The following is a 16,194-nucleotide window of genomic DNA, read 5'->3' as shown; positions in this document are numbered from 1 at the left end:
TCAGTTCCCCCCTGAGCAGAGTCTGGAGTCCCCTCTCTATTTTGTGCCTGCTCTCCAGTGAGGTCAGCCCCCCAATGCTGTGTGCAGCCCCCCCAATGCTGTGTGCAGTCCGCTAGTGCTGCATGTAGCCCCCTCAATGCTGTCTGCAGCCCCTCCAGTGCTGTGTGCAGCCCCCTAGCACTGTGTGCAAGCCCACATTGCTGTGTACATGCTCCCAATGCTCTGTGCAGCCCACCCAATGCTGTGTGCAGCCCCTTAGTGCTGTGTGCAGCCTCCAGTCCTGTGTGTAGCCCCCCAGTGCTGTGTGCTGCCCCCAGTGCTGCGTGCCGCCCTCCAGTGCTGTGTGCCATCCCCCCAGTGCTCTGTGCCACCCCCCAGTGCTCTGTGCCGCCCCCCAGTGCTCTGTGCTGCCCCCCAGGGCTCTGTGCCACCCCCCAGTGCTCTGTGCTGCCCCCCCAGGGCTCTGTGCCACCCCCCAGTGCTCTGTGCAGCCCCCCAATGCGCTGTCTGTGCAGCCCCCTCCAGTGTGGTTTATCACCACCAGTGTTGTGTTCCGTCCAATGCAGTGTACCACCTCCAGTGTTGTTTGCCCCCCTAGTGATGTCTGTACTCTGCAATTGCTGACCGTGCCACCCAGTGATGTCCATGCCCCGACTAGTGATATCTGTACCCCCTAGTGATGTCTGTGTCCCCCTAGGGATGTTCGTGCCCACCTAGGGATGTCTGTGCTCACCTAGGGATGTCTGTGCTCACCTAGGGATGTCTGTGTACCCCCCTAGTGATGTCTGTGTACCCCACCTAGTGATGTCTGTGTACCCTCCTAGATGTCTGTGTATCCCCCTAGTTATGTCTGTGCGCCCCCCCTAGTGATGTCTGTAAAGTAATTTTTTTAGGGAAACACTTCTTTTTCTGAAACAACTTCAAGGGTGCTAACACTTTTGGCCGTGTGTATTTGTGTTTGTGTGAGTGTATATATGTATGTATCTACAGCATATGTGTGTCTATATATATATATATATATATATATATATATATATATATATATATATATAATATCTGTCGCGGGCGGGGAGGAGGGTGTCAGCACACCGCGCTCACCCCTTCTGCTCGGGTCCGGCAGCTGCTCCTGGTGGCTCGAGCTGTGGGCCGGATCCCGGGGTGTCTCGAGCGACACTCCTCGCCCGTGAGTGAAAGGGGAAATGTTTGTTGGGTGAGGGGATTGTTATAGTTCGTGACGCCACCCACGGTTGTGGTGATTGCACCACCGCTGCTCAGTATGGGGGTCCCGGGGATGGTGATGCGGAGCAGCCAGGTGTTGTGTTGCCCCTCCGTGGGTAGGGGTTGGTGATCCCGGGGCCCGGTGATGAGATGTGAAGTGTAGGGCCTGGAGGGCGCAGGGACGCGGGGGCAGCGCTGTGCCTTGCGGCACTATGGTACTCACTCAGCCTGACACACGGACACAGTTTGTACGGTAAACCAACGGCTGGTAGGACGGTCCCACAGACGGCTGCACCTGCACTCCCGGTAGGTAACGGTGACGTTTCTCTTCCTTGCACCTATGTTGTCTGATGGTAGCGGTGGATTCCCTCCGGTTACCCGCTCCCCGACTGCAATCTGGGCCGGAGGAGCTCTACACTTTGCCCGCAGGCGCTGGCCCTGGGGAAACTGGTGCCTTGGCGGTGGCGGTGTCTCCCCGGTAATGGTCGGGCTGTTGCCGTCAATCGGGACTTGGTTGTTGGGGGATCTGCGTCCCCGTCACTGACGGATTTGGCAAATCTGGCGACTCCTAGCCTTGCCGGGGTCCGAGAGGCCCCTGCCCTGGTGCTGACTGTCCTTCAGAACACTGCTCCAGACCACCGGGCACACAGCCAACGGGGTCCTTCCAGGAACTTCCAAACGGTCCCCCTCCAAACAGTCACCGCCGTCGCTGACCTTGCTGTTCTGGCCCTACACAAAGCTGGGCTCTCAGGCTTTCTTTCTCTTCTGTCACTTTACTTGCTTTTTCCTCCTTTTCCGCTTTCCTTCCTTAACTCCTCCACTTCCTCCTCCTGGACTCCTCTCTCAAGCTCTCCCTGAGCTCTTCTCTGTTGTTTACTCTTGCCCTGCCTGGGCTAATCTTCACTCCTTCCACTTCCTCCTCCCTGACTGAACTGCCTGGTCTCTTCCTGCCTCCAGTGTTGTGAGCTCCTTGGTGGGCGGAGCCAACCACCTGGCCCACCCCCTGGTGTGCATCATCAACCTCTGGAGGAAGGCAACAAGGATTTCTGGTTAGCAGGTGTGCCTACCTGGAGTGTGGGGTGTGGTGGTGTTGTGACCTGTGTCCCCTGGCTTGCCCAGGGCGACACATTCCCCCTTAGCAAAATACAGACCGTCCGCGGGCTGCCGTCCTACACCGGTTTTATTTTTCTGTAAAAAGGGGGTAACAAGGGTTAAACAAAACATAAATACATTTTTCAATCAAAACTCTTCCCAAGACGGGAGGCACATTTACTTAAACGTTGCAACGGTATACGGTCACGGTTTCCGCTCTCTCCCACCCAAGCAACCTGGCCCTGATGCTGCCCCTAAAACCCAGGCAGCACCCCTTGACCCACAGTCCAGCACAAGTTACCCGAGCGGGATCTGTCCTTCCCCTCCAGAGGGTGGCCACCGGTTCCTTTGGTGGCTGGGCCCTGGCCTGCTCTGCTCAGGGCCCTCCCTCCAACCTGCCTCTCCGGAGGCGGCATAGCGGAAACGGTAACTGTACCCAACATATTTACAAGCCACTTAACGTTTGTGGTGCCCTGCAGAGTTCACGGGCTTGTCCATGGATAGTTCCCATGCAAAACTTTAAACGGTCCCCACGGGGACAACGGTGCCGGCTCCAGCCGGTTGCAAATCACACGGTGAATCAGGTGAAAACTCGGTTCAATCAGTGTTTTTCTATTTTTCAAAACTTTCATCTTTTTCAAACAAACACACAACAACCTTTTACATTTGCGGGCCCCTCTTACTCATAGAACGGTCTCCCTGTACCTAAGTGGGGGTCTACCTAGGTTGGAACGGGTGGACCTTCGGGGCCCGGTGTCAGTGGTGCTAGGCAGTGGGGTAGAGGGAACAATCGGTTCCTCCTCCCTGCTATAGTGTGGAGCAGGCGGAGGTGCAGGGGGGCTGGATACAGGTTCATCCCTGGGCACTGGCACTGGTTCTGGCTCACGGTTAACCGCTTCCACTACTTCTTCATCCACGGGTTGTGGGAACAGTATCACTGGAAGTATCACCGCGCCGTTCTGTGTAGGCCAGTTTGCTGGGAAGTCACCCATTACAGTGTGGATTACCTCTGCTGCCTTTTCCACTGGTGGAGGAACCGGTACTTCAGCCTCTGCTTTCAACGCTGGGGGGCATTTTTTTTAGATGGTCCCGAGAAACTGTAGCCAGGGTGCCCCCTTGGTCACGACTGATCTGGTAGGTCTTCCCATTGTCCCACTCTGTGGGTTGTATGACGTAAGGGACTTGCTCCCACTGGTCATCCAGTTTGTGGGCTTTTCTCTTCCGTTTCAGCACCACATCCCCTGGCTGGAAAGGACCTGCAGGCGCCTTCTGGTTGAACCGGTGCTCTTGTTGTTCTCGACTTCGACTGAGGTTTTTCTCCACATACTCCTGGATTTGCCGATACTGGGCCCTCCTCCGGCTTTCCCACTCTGCCGTTGAAGGGAGTGCTTCCGGAGCCTCCAACCCCATCTCCAGATCCACCGGCAGGCGGCCAGGCCGAGCCCTCATCAGATACGCTGGGGTGCACTTCGTCGAGCTGGATGGGATATTATTGTACATGTCGACCAAGTCGGGTAACTTTTCCGGCCACATGTTCCGTTCTTCCAGCGGTAGCGTCTTGAGGAGCCCCAGGACCAAGTGGTTCATTTTCTCGCACATGCCGTTGGTTTGGGCGTGGTACGGAGTGGTCCGGATCTTCTTGCAGCCGTACAACTGGCAGAATTCGTGAAACACTTCTGCTTCAAAAGCCGGGCCCTGGTCGGTCAGCACCTTCTCGGGATACCCATGGGGTCGGCAAAAATAGGCCTGGAACGCTCGAGCAGCGGTTCGACCAGTCAAGTCCTTAACGGGGACTACCACCATAAATCTTGAGTAGTGGTCTACCATGGTCAATGCGTAGGTGTACCCACTTCGGCTAGGGGTGAGTTTGACATGGTCCAGGGCGACCAGCTCCAGCGGCTGATGGGTGACGATGGGATGTAACGGTGCCCTCTGGCTTGTCTCGTCCTTCCTCCTCAGTGTACAAGGACCGCACTCTCGGCACCAGGCTTCCACCGATTCACGCATCCCACTCCAATAGAACCGTTCCCTCAACAGCATCTCCAGCTTCTTCCACCCGAAGTGGCCAGCACCATCATGGTATGCCCGCAGGACAGTAGCAACCTCAGCTTGAGGAACGATCAACTGGCATATTTTCTCATGGGTCTTTGGGTTGATCAGCTCACGGTACAGCCGCCCTTGGTGTAGGTAGAGCCGTTTTCGTTCTTTCCACAAGCGTTGGGCTTCGGCCGGAGCGGCAGGGTCTATTCCCATAGCACCTTGTTCCACCAGGGTCTTGACAAGGCGGACAGCCGGCGCTTGGTCCTGGGCGTCCTGCCACTCTTGACTGGGCCGCGGATCCAGATCCACCCGTTGCTGACATACTTGTACTCTTTCAGTAGGCGGCTGGTGAAACGCAGGCAACTCAATCTCCTCGAGGTCGTCATCCTCACACCCCTCTTCTGACAAATGGGGCATCCGGGAGAGTGCATCTGCATTGATGTTGACACGACCAGCTCGGTACTTTATGGTGAAATCATAGTTAGCTAACCGGGCTACCCACCGCTGCTCCAGCGCGCCCAACTTGGCCGTGTTCAGGTGAGTTAGCGGATTGTTGTCCGTAAACGCGGTGAATTTTGCTGCTGCCAGGTAGTGGCGGAACCGCTCTGTGATAGCCCACACCAACGCCAATAGCTCGAGCTTGAAGGAGCTATAGTTCTCAGGGTTCCTTTCGGTCGGCCGGAGTTTTCGGCTGGCGTAGGCAATCACCTTCTCCTTTCCATCCTGGACCTGGGACAAGACCGCTCCTAGCCCCACGTTACTGGCGTCCGTGTGGAGGATGAACGGGCGCCCATAGTCAGGGTACGCCAAGACCTCTTCTCCGGTCAAGGCCGCCTTCAACTGGCCAAAGGACTCCTCATGCTTGTCCTCCCACAGCAGTGGGGCTCCAATGGGTCTACCACCTTTGGTCTGTCCCACGAGGAGATCTTGCATGGGGGCAGCCATCTTCGTGTACCCCTTTATAAAGCGCCGATAGTACCCCACCAGACCCAGGAACTGCCTTACTTCCCTCACTGTGGTTGGTCTCGGCCAGCTCTGGATGGCAGTGATCTTCTCAGGGTCGGGGGCGACGCCATCCGCACTCACCACATGTCCTAGATACTGCACCCTGGGTTTCAGCAGATGGCACTTGGAGGGCTTCAACTTCATCCCGAACTTGGCAAGGGACGCGAACACCTCGGCCAGGTGCTCCAGATGGGCCTCATATGTCTGGGAATAAACAATCACATCATCCAAATACAGCAGGACGGTCTCGAAGTTTAAATGTCCCAGACAGCACTCCATCAACCGTTGGAAGGTCCCGGGGGCATTGCACAGCCCAAACGGCATGCTATTGAATTCGCAGAGCCCCATCGGGGTGGTGAAGGCGGTCTTCTCCCGGTCTTCGGGGGCCACGGCCACTTGCCAGTATCCGCTGGTGAGGTCAAGGGTCGAGAAGTAGTTTGCAGTTCTCAGTGCAGCCAAAGATTCTTCAATACGAGGCAATGGATAGGCATCTTTATGGGTTATCTGGTTGATCTTCCGGTAGTCCACACACATCCGCATGGTACCATCCTTCTTCTTGACCAGTACCAACGGAGCGGCCCAGGGACTACAACTGTCCCGAATAACCCCTGCCTCCTTCATGTTCTTCAACATATCTTTGGCACACTGGTAATGTGCAGGGGGAATAGGTCTATACCTCTCTTTGATAGGGGGATGTTCACCCGTGGGAATGTGGTGTTGGACCCCCTTGATCTGCCCAAAGTCTAGGGGGTGCTTACTGAAAACCTGTTCGTACTCCTGCACTACCCTGTGTACCCCTGCCCTGTGATGTGTAGGGGTATCGTCAGTGCCCACATGTAGCTGTTGGTGCCACTCCTTGGTGTCCCCCTGGGGTGGGGAAGTGCTGGTGGTAGGTGGGAGTGTGGATGGACGGGCTTCCTGGATAGTGTGAGGGTCCAGGGTGAGCAGCTTGGCAATGGTGGCATACCGGGGGAGCCTGACTTCTTCCTCCCCACAGTTCAACACTCTCACAGGCACTCTCCCTTTCTTCACATCTACCACCCCTCGGGCGGCCACTACAGTGGGCCAGTGCTCGGAAGGTATGGGCTCCATCATCGCAGGGTAGTCACGCCCCTGAGGCCCTACTGCTGCCCTACACCAGATCATCATCTCACTCCTAGGGGGCACAGTCAATGGAGCAACATCCATCACTCGCACTCCACCAATCTCCCCTCCGGTTGAGCTTACATGCTGGCGGTACATCAGGGCGCGGATCTCACGCTGCACAGCCCTCTGCCGGCTCCCCGCCGCCGTGGCGGCTAGCTGTTGCAAAAGGTTCAACACATCAGCCATGCAGTGTTCCATCACATTGGTTCCCAGCACTATTTTCGGGTTATGATCACTGGGTTCATTCATAATCACAATCATGCCCTGATGTTGCAGTTCAGCTTGCCCCACTGTCATAGCCACTTCTTTATACCCCACCTGGGTCAATGGAAGTCCATTAGCGGCAATCAAATTTATACTAGTGTCCGGAGGCGCCAGCTCGTCTGTGGCCCAATACTGCTGATACAACGTGTACGGTATGGTAGTTACCTGTGATCCAGTGTCCAAGAGAGCCATCACTGGTATGCCGTCCACAGCCACGGGGATGATAGGGCGGGCCCCGACATATCGGTCTCGCCAGTCCGGGGGGCCACGGTGTTCTACTCCTGAGGATTGGCCCGGGGCCCCAGGGGTTGCTCGTTTAACGGGCACTGTCGGTAATAATGGCCCGGCTTACGGCACTTGTAGCAGATTGGAGGTCTGCTCCGCGGGTTGTTAACGCTTCTCCGCTGCATCCAGGGAACATCTTCGGGACTGTCAGCAAGTTGTATCTGTGCTGGAGGCTGAGATCTGGTCAGAGGTTGCAGTGCAGCAAGGATTTTGGCAAGGTCTCCGTCCAGGCGACGGACCTGGGCTGCCAGATCTTCGACGGTGCTGCTCGGGGCTGCAGGCATTACAGAGGTTGGTTTGGCTGAGGCCGCCATAACAGGAGCTGTCTCGACGGGCCACGGGACGGGTTCCAGAACTTCAGCAGCTGGGGGCTGTAGTGCTTTAATAGCCCGCTCCTTTAACACAGCAAAGTCCACATCAGGGTGTTCTAGGGCCCACAGCCGGAGTTGTTTACGATCCTCAGGGGACCTCATCCCCTGCGCAAATTGCTCCACTAACATCTTGTTGCTATCCGCCTCATTAATAGAGTTCACCCGCTTCAGCGTGCGGAGGGCGGTCTGCAGACGTAGAGCATAGTCCCGAATGCTATCCCCAGCTCGTTGCCGGCACTGGTAAAACTGCATCCTCAGCTCAGCTTCAGTCCGGGTCTCGAAGGCAGTCTGTAGCTTCTCGAAGATGGTGGCTACAGAGAGCCGGTCCCCCTCGGCCCAGGTCTCCGCTTCCTGCTCCGCCGCACCGGTTAACTGGCCTAGCACTATCGCAGCACGTTGCTTATCAGTCAGGGGGTACAGCTCTAGCAACGGGTTAAGCTTTTTCCGGAAGGCCTGTAGGGCATCCGGTTTTCCGTCATACTGCGGTAGCCAGGCAGCTCCGGGTGCATAGGGCAAGGAAAACAGCATGACCTGAGCAAGCGCGGGAGCCGCGGCACCTCCCGCCGGTGCGGCCAGGACCTGGGCAGGCCCATTCCCATCCGCGGGTGCCGCTGCGGCTGCGACCACCGCTCCTCCAGCGGCTCCGTCGGACGCAGACATCTTGTTTCCGTCCCCCTTAGCTCTTTCCGGCCCCTCCTCTCTCGGGGCGGGGTTTTGGCCTTCGCGCTTCTACTGCTCGAGAAGACGCTCGAGCGGGAACTTTTCGCGCCAAAGATGGCGGCTTCTGAAATTTTTCTGCCGGATACCTCCGGCGGTAACAAGGCGCACCTCTACCTGACGGCAGAGCGGTAAGATCCTGTTCGTGACGCCAAGTTGTCGCGGGCGGGGAGGAGGGTGTCAGCACACCGCGCTCACCCCTTCTGCTCGGGTCCGGCAGCTGCTCCTTGGTGGCTCGAGCGGTGGGCCGGATCCCGGGGTGTCTCGAGCGACACTCCTCGCCCGTGAGTGAAAGGGGAAATGTTTGTTGGGTGAGGGGATTGTTATAGTTCGTGACGCCACCCACGGTTGTGGTGATTGCACCACCGCTGCTCAGTATGGGGGTCCCGGGGATGGTGATGCGGAGCAGCCAGGTGTTGTGTTGCCCCTCCGTGGGTAGGGGTTGGTGATCCCGGGGCCCGGTGATGAGATGTGAAGTGTAGGGCCTGGAGGGCGCAGGGACGCGGGGGCAGCGCTGTGCCTTGCGGCACTATGGTACTCACTCAGCCTGACACACGGACACAGTTTGTACGGTAAACCAACGGCTGGTAGGACGGTCCCACAGACGGCTGCACCTGCACTCCCGGTAGGTAACGGTGACGTTTCTCTTCCTTGCACCTATGTTGTCTGATGGTAGCGGTGGATTCCCTCCGGTTACCCGCTCCCCGACTGCAATCTGGGCCGGAGGAGCTCTACACTTTGCCCTCAGGCGCTGGCCCTGGGGAAACTGGTGCCTTGGCGGTGGCGGTGTCTCCCCGGTAATGGTCGGGCTGTTGCCGTCAATCGGGACTTGGTTGTTGGGGGATCTGCGTCCCCGTCACTGACGGATTTGGCAAATCTGGCGACTCCTAGCCTTGCCGGGGTCCGAGAGGCCCCTGCCCTGGTGCTGACTGTCCTTCAGAACACTGCTCCAGACCACCGGGCACACAGCCAACGGGGTCCTTCCAGGAACTTCCAAACGGTCCCCCTCCAAACAGTCACCGCCGTCGCTGACCTTGCTGTTCTGGCCCTACACAAAGCTGGGCTCTCAGGCTTTCTTTCTCTTCTGTCACTTTACTTGCTTTTTCCTCCTTTTCCGCTTTCCTTCCTTAACTCCTCCACTTCCTCCTCCTGGACTCCTCTCTCAAGCTCTCCCTGAGCTCTTCTCTGTTGTTTACTCTTGCCCTGCCTGGGCTAATCTTCACTCCTTCCACTTCCTCCTCCCTGACTGAACTGCCTGGTCTCTTCCTGCCTCCAGTGTTGTGAGCTCCTTGGTGGGCGGAGCCAACCGCCTGGCACACCCCCTGGTGTGCATCATCAACCTCTGGAGGAAGGCAACAAGGATTTCTGGTTAGCAGATGTGCCTACCTGGAGTGTGGGGTGTGGTGGTGTTGTGACCTGTGTCCCCTGGCTTGCCCAGGGCGACACATATCCAGACTTGCCTGGGTTGGTAGCTGTCTCTCTGTCTCTCTCTCCCCCACTGTCCCTCTCTCTCCTGGCCTCACTCTGTCTCCCTCTCTGTCTGTTTCTTTCCCTGTCTGTCTCTGCCTGTGTGTCTGCCTCTTTCCCTGTCTGCCTCTTTCCCTCTCCCTGTCTGTCTCACTCCGTCTGTCTTATTTCCTGTCTGTCTGTCTCCCTGACTGCCTCGCTCCCTGTCTGCCTCTCTCTATTTGTCTCTTTCATTTTCTGTCTCTCTCTGTCTCTTTCTCTCTCTGTCTCTCTCTCCGTCTCCCCACCGATATCATATTATCGTATCATAAGCTTCTTATACTAAGAATGTCCTTTGTTCTTATAGCAACAATCACAGTTCCTATTAATGACCTGTAGCTCCCAGCTCCGTTGACTTTAATGGTGGCAGGATTTTTGGTGAAAAACTAAAGCGTGGGGTTAAATTTTCTCATAAAAACATAGTCTGACAGTCCCTGACTCACATGAGGCATCTGGAAAATTTCGTGATTGTAAATGTGATGGTGCAGATTCCTTTAGCGGACATACACACATAGATACATACAGCTTTATATGTTAGATTATATATATATATATATATATATATGCACACACACGTTTTTCCAAGCATGGCGTCAGGAGTGTGGAAGGTTTGAGGGGTGGAGACAGAGCTGGGGTGCAACCTATGCAGAGTCTCAGGGGGGCCCAGAAATTTTGCCAGTATGGGGTCCTGAAATTCCTAGTGGCGGCACTGTGTTTTTGCAGTGGTGTAACTAGAGTCCAATGGGCCCCAGTGTGAAATTTGGACCTGCTCCCACCACTCACACATGTTTTTCACATGTATGGGCCCTTAGCGTTCTAACTTCTACCAAGACTTATGAACTGCCTCCCCTCCCCCTCCTGGTATATATGCCTATCATCCTGGTGAATATGTCCTCATCCTGGTGAATATGTCATCATCCTGGTATATATGTCCCAATGCTGGTATATAAGGCCCTCATCCTGGTATGTATGGTCCACGTTGTCTCCATCCTGGTATATATGCCCCCTTCCTAGTATATATGTTCCCATTCTGGGTTACATGGTCCCCAATCCTAGTGGGCATTCATGTCTGTGTCTGTTGGCAATTTTCTGTGGACATTTTTCACATATCATGTGAACATCCTCACCTTGCACCTCAAATATCATAGATCTGAAACTTTCTGATGCTGCAATTGGCAATTTTCTGTGTGGGCAATTTTCCATGTGGGCAATTTTCCGTGTGGGCAATTTTCCTGTGGGCAATTTTCATGTGGGCAATTTTCATGTGGGCATTTTTCCTGTGGGCAATTTTCCTGTGGGCAATTTTCCTGTTGGCATTTTTCTGGTCACCATTACTGGTATAGTACTGAGAATATCCAGCAGGTGGTAGTAGAGGTCTCTGTGTGGTCTATTACTGGAGCAGTACTGAGAACATCCAGCAGGTGGTAGTAGAGGTCACTGTGTGGTGTATTACTGGAGCAGTACTGAGAATGTCCAGCAGGTGGTATTAGAGGTCACTGTGTGGTGTATTACTGGAGCAGTACTGAGAATATCCAGCAGGTGGTAGTAGAGGTCACTGTGTGGTGTATTACTGGTATAGTACTGAGAATATCCAGCAGGTGGTAGTAGAGGTCACTGTGTGGTGTATTACTGGAGCAGTACTGAGAATGTCCAGCAGGTGGTATTAGAGGTCACTGTGTGGTGTATTACTGGAGCAGTACTGAGAATATCCAGCAGGTGGTAGTAGAGGTCACTGTGTGGTCTATTACTGGTGCAGTACTGAGAATATCCAGCAGGTGGTAGTAGATGTCACTGTGTGGTCTATTACTGGAGCAGTACTGAGAATATCCAGCAGGTGGTAGTAGAGGACACTATGTGGTCTATTACTGGTGCAGTACTGAGAACATCCAGCAGGTGGTAGTAGATGTCACTGTGTGGTCTATTACTGGAGCAGTACTGAGAATATCCAGCAGGTGGTAGTAAAGGTCACTGCGTGGTCTATTACTGGTGCAGTACTGAGAACATCCAGCAGGTGGTAGCAGAGGTCACTGTGTGGTCTATTACTGGTGCAGTAGTGAGAACATCCAGCAGGTGGTAGTAGAGGTCATTGTGTGGTCTATTACTGGTGCATTACTGAGAATATCCAGCAGGTGGTAGTAGAGGTCAGTGTGTGGTCTATTACTGGTGCATTACTGAGAATATCCAGCAGGTGGTAGTAGAGGTCACTGTGTGGTCTATTACTGGTGCAGTACTGAGAATATCCAGCAGGTGGTAGTAGAGGTCACTGTGTGGTGTATTACTGGTGCAGTACTGAGAATATCCAGCAGGTGGTAGTAGAGGTCACTGTGTGGTCTATTACTGGTGCAGTACTGAGAATATCCAGCAGGTGGTAGTAGAGGTCAGTGTGTGGTCTATTACTGGTGTATTACTGAGAATATCCAGCAGGTGGTAGTAGATGTCACTGTGTGGTCTATTACTGGTGCAGTACTGAGAATATCCAGCAGGTGGTAGTAGAGGTCACTGTGTGGTCTATTACTGGTGCAGTACTGAGAATATCCAGCAGGTGGTAGTAGAGGTCAGTGTGTGGTCTATTACTGGTGCATTACTGAGAATATCCAGCAGGTGGTAGTAGAGGTCACTGTGTGGTCTATTACTGTTGCAGTACTGAGAATATCCAGCAGGTGGTAGTAGAGGTCACTGTGTGGTTTATTACTGGTGCAGTACTGAGAATATCCAGCAGGTGGTAGTAGAGGTCAGTGTGTGGTGTATTACTGGTGCAGTACTGAGAATATCCAGCAGGTGGTAGTAGAGGTCACTGTGTGGTTTATTACTGGTGCAGTACTGAGAATATCCAGCAGGTGGTAGTAGAGGTTGTGACGACATGGACTCTCATGGGTTAAAGTTTCTTAAAATCCAGCCAGAGTGCATGATAGATTGTCTATAGACGGGGGAGAAGTCCCTCATTGTTTTTATGTTTGGGGATCCAATAAAGTCTAATTATTGTGGTTGCCTCACCCTGTGTTGTCTGAGTAGTGTTACGCCCACGGTTAAGGAGGCCGGCGTTCAGTTGGGATGAGCCCTGAGCCACGCTGTCTTTCTAAAGGCGGCGGGTTTTAGTGGACGAGAGCGCCCACTGAGCCCCGTGTCTCCACAATTGGTGGCAGCGGTGGGATACTACTCAGCCTGGTTTACCCAGGGGAGCTGCAGTGGACTGGTGTTTTCGGACACCGTCCAGGGCTCAACAACCAGGCAGGCACATAAGCATACCCAGCAGGCCATAGGGGAGGCATTCAGGTTTCGGACGCTGCCATGTCCAACCCCACCAGCTCAGCCATGGGACAAGGAGAAGAGAGGAGTTACGACCGCTGCAGTAAATGGATGCTGCAGGATCTGTGCCGGAGGCGAGAGATTGTCTGCTGGAGCGCTGAGACTCGGTCGGACTTGATCCGGAAATTAGTCTGTTGGGATGCCCAGAATGATGAAGAGGACGATGAGGATCCCGCCAATATTGACCCAGAAGATGTAGACTATGTGCCACATCATGGATCTAGTGACAATTGGGAATCAACTTTGTCCAAAATGGCCCAAGCCACAGCGTTGTTGGATGCATTGGGGCCTAGATCCTCAAGAGAAGAGAGGGCTTATGTTCTGGAATATGTTTATGGGATTCCAGCTGCAGTACTGCTAGCACCAGCCGGTCGAGAAGGATGGTCCCGCTACCCAGCAGAAGCTGCGCCAAAACAAAGGACTACAAACAGGGCCTGTGACTCGCCCAATCTATGGCGCTGTTATACATGTGGGCCCAATGGACATATAGATAAAGATTGTCTTCAAAACAGAGGCCGCATGCTTGGAGCCCATCTGCCACTCCAACCAGTCAACATATGCCGAGATGAACCAACGAGACCTGAGGAATGCTGCTCCCAAGAAACACCAATAGCTGAGGAAGTGGTTTATCCAGTCCACACCCTACGGCAGGCCGGACACCATACACCAGCCAACCTCCATCCCCACATCCAGACGGTCAAGGTCGGTGATATACAGGCTCAGGGACTTCGAGACATTGGATCTTCCATCACTCTGGTAAGCCCAGTTATTGTTTCTCCAGAAGACCCTGTACCAGATTCCCAATTATCCATCTCCCTGGCTGAGGGCCAGCGCTCAGACGTCCCTCTGGCATGTGTGCAGTTGGACCTAAAAACCGACCAGAGAGAGGTCGAGGTGGAGCTTGTGGATAGCCTCCCCACACCTGGTATTTTGGGGACCATCCAGGAAGTGATCGATGTGGGGATTGTGAACAGCCTCCCCATACCTGACATTGTGGAGACTGACCAGAGCAAGGCTGATGTGGAGCTTATGGACACCGTCCACACACCTGTTGTTTCAGGGATTAGCCAGGAGGAAGTTGAAGTGGGGTTCATAGATGGCCCCACCAAGCCTGTTGTTTTGGATACCACTCAAAGGGAAGTGAAAGTGGGGCTTGTGAATTACCTGCTCACACCAGTCATTTTGGAGAATGACCTAGGACAAGGACTAGCCAGTCAGTTTGAAGAAGCCATCACCCACCTCCAAGCCAAGCAGGACCCTGATGTGGATCTTTCTAACATCTTTTCCAGGGATGGTTTGCATTCCCGGTCTCCATCATCGACTTCTGAGCCAAGAACCGTGAGTAAGCCTAACCACACTGTGGCTATTGACTGGGGGAGGATTGATAGTGGAAGATTTGTGCAGGCCCAACTCATGGACCCCACCTTAGTGCTTGCCCACAATATGGCTGCTCAACTTGGGGGAGGTAATCAGGGGGAGGTGTATAGATGCGAGCCTCTGTTGCTGACCTCACCATTAAAAAGGACAATGCCGTCAAGAGGAGAAGGATGATCGGAAGCCTATCATGTCTGGCTAATATTAAGAAGGGGGAGGAATGTGACGACATGGACTCTCATGGGTTAAAGTTTCTTAAAATCCAGCCAGACAGCATGATAGATTGTCTATAGACAGGGGGGGGGGGGGGAGAAGTCCCTCATTGTTTTTACAAGACTCTTGTTGACTCAATGTAATTGTGTTGGCCATTGAAAGCCAGAGGTATTGTTCTCCAGACATTTCCAGTAACCATTGTATTGTAGTTGTGTATTGATAATGTAATTACCTTAGTAGCCATTGTCTAGTCGGTGACTCCCGGTTTACATGTACACCCTCAGTCTTTCTATGCACATCATTTAAATGAACATTGTCCATGCAGCTTGAAATTCCTCCAATGGGAGAAGCAATCTTGTCCAACCAATCGATGAGGACGCAGTGTATCCAAGTGGAAGGTTGTGGCTATAAAAAGGACTTTTTTAAGCCACCAGGGGTTGTTGATGGATGCTGATGGATCCAGTCTAAGCTCTTTGGAGCTGACTAGAGGATCAGGATATCTTATGGTTTCAATCTAGGGACTCCGGATCCGGTTGGAGACCATATCCACAGCCTAGGGATTTCGACTCCGGCTACCAGGATTTTAACATCAAACCAGGACTACCTAAGGAGGATACTCAGGTTGGGACAGTTCAGTCACCTGTTACAGACTTTGCAGACCTCAGACAGCTTGGAACCTGTGAGGCATGGACATTCTAAATCCCTGGTGAGCCAGCGGAAGGGTGAGACTCTGTTGCCTGTTACATTTGTGTGTTTTGCTGGTTATGTGTTATGTGCCGTTAATTGTTTGGGGATCCAATAAAGTCTAATTATTGTGGTTCCCTCACCCTGTGTTGTCTGAGTAGTGTTACGCCCATGGTTAAGGAGGCCGGCGTTCAGTTGGGATGAGCCCTGAGCCACGCTGTCTTTCTAAAGGCGGCGGGTTTTAGTGGACGAGAGCGCCCAACTGAGCCCCGTGTCTCCACAGAGGTCACTGTGTGGTATATTACTGGTGCAGTACTGAGAATATCCAGCAGGTGGTAGTAGAGGTCACTGTGTGGTCTATTACTGGTGCAGTACTGAGAATTTCCAGCAGGTGGTAGTAGAGGTCAGTGTGTGGTGTATTACTGGAGCAGTACTGAGAATATCCAGCAGGTGGTAGTAGAGGTCAGTGTGTGGTGTATTACTGGTGCAGTACTGAGAATATCCAGCAGGTGGTAGTAGAGGTCAGTGTGTGGTGTATTACTGGTGCAGTACTGAGAATATCCAGCAGGTGGTAGTAGAGGTCAGTGTGTGGTGTATTACTGGTGCAGTACTGAGAATATCCAGCAGGTGGTAGTAGAGGTCAGTGTGTGGTGTATTACTGGTGCAGTACTGAGAACATCCAGCAGGTGGTACTAGAGGTCAGGGTGTGGTGTATTACTGGTGCAGTACTGAGAATTTCCAGCAGGTGGTAGTAGAGGTCACTGTGTGGTCTATTACTGGTGCAGTGCTGAGAATTTCCAGCAGGTGGTAGCAGAGGTCAGTGTGTGGTGTATTACTGGAGCAGTACTGAGAATATCCAGCAGGTGGTAGTAGAGGTCAGTGTGTGGTGTATTACTGGAGCAGTACTGAGAATTTCCAGCAGGTGGTAGTAGAGGTCACTGTGTGGTCTATTACTGGTGCAGTAGTGAGAATA

The sequence above is a fragment of the Anomaloglossus baeobatrachus genome, chromosome 12, assembly GCF_048569485.1.
Source record: "Anomaloglossus baeobatrachus isolate aAnoBae1 chromosome 12, aAnoBae1.hap1, whole genome shotgun sequence".
Classification (NCBI taxonomy): domain Eukaryota; kingdom Metazoa; phylum Chordata; class Amphibia; order Anura; family Aromobatidae; genus Anomaloglossus; species Anomaloglossus baeobatrachus.
The sequence above is the reverse complement of the archived record's forward strand: the minus strand, read 5'-3'. Positions refer to the sequence as shown.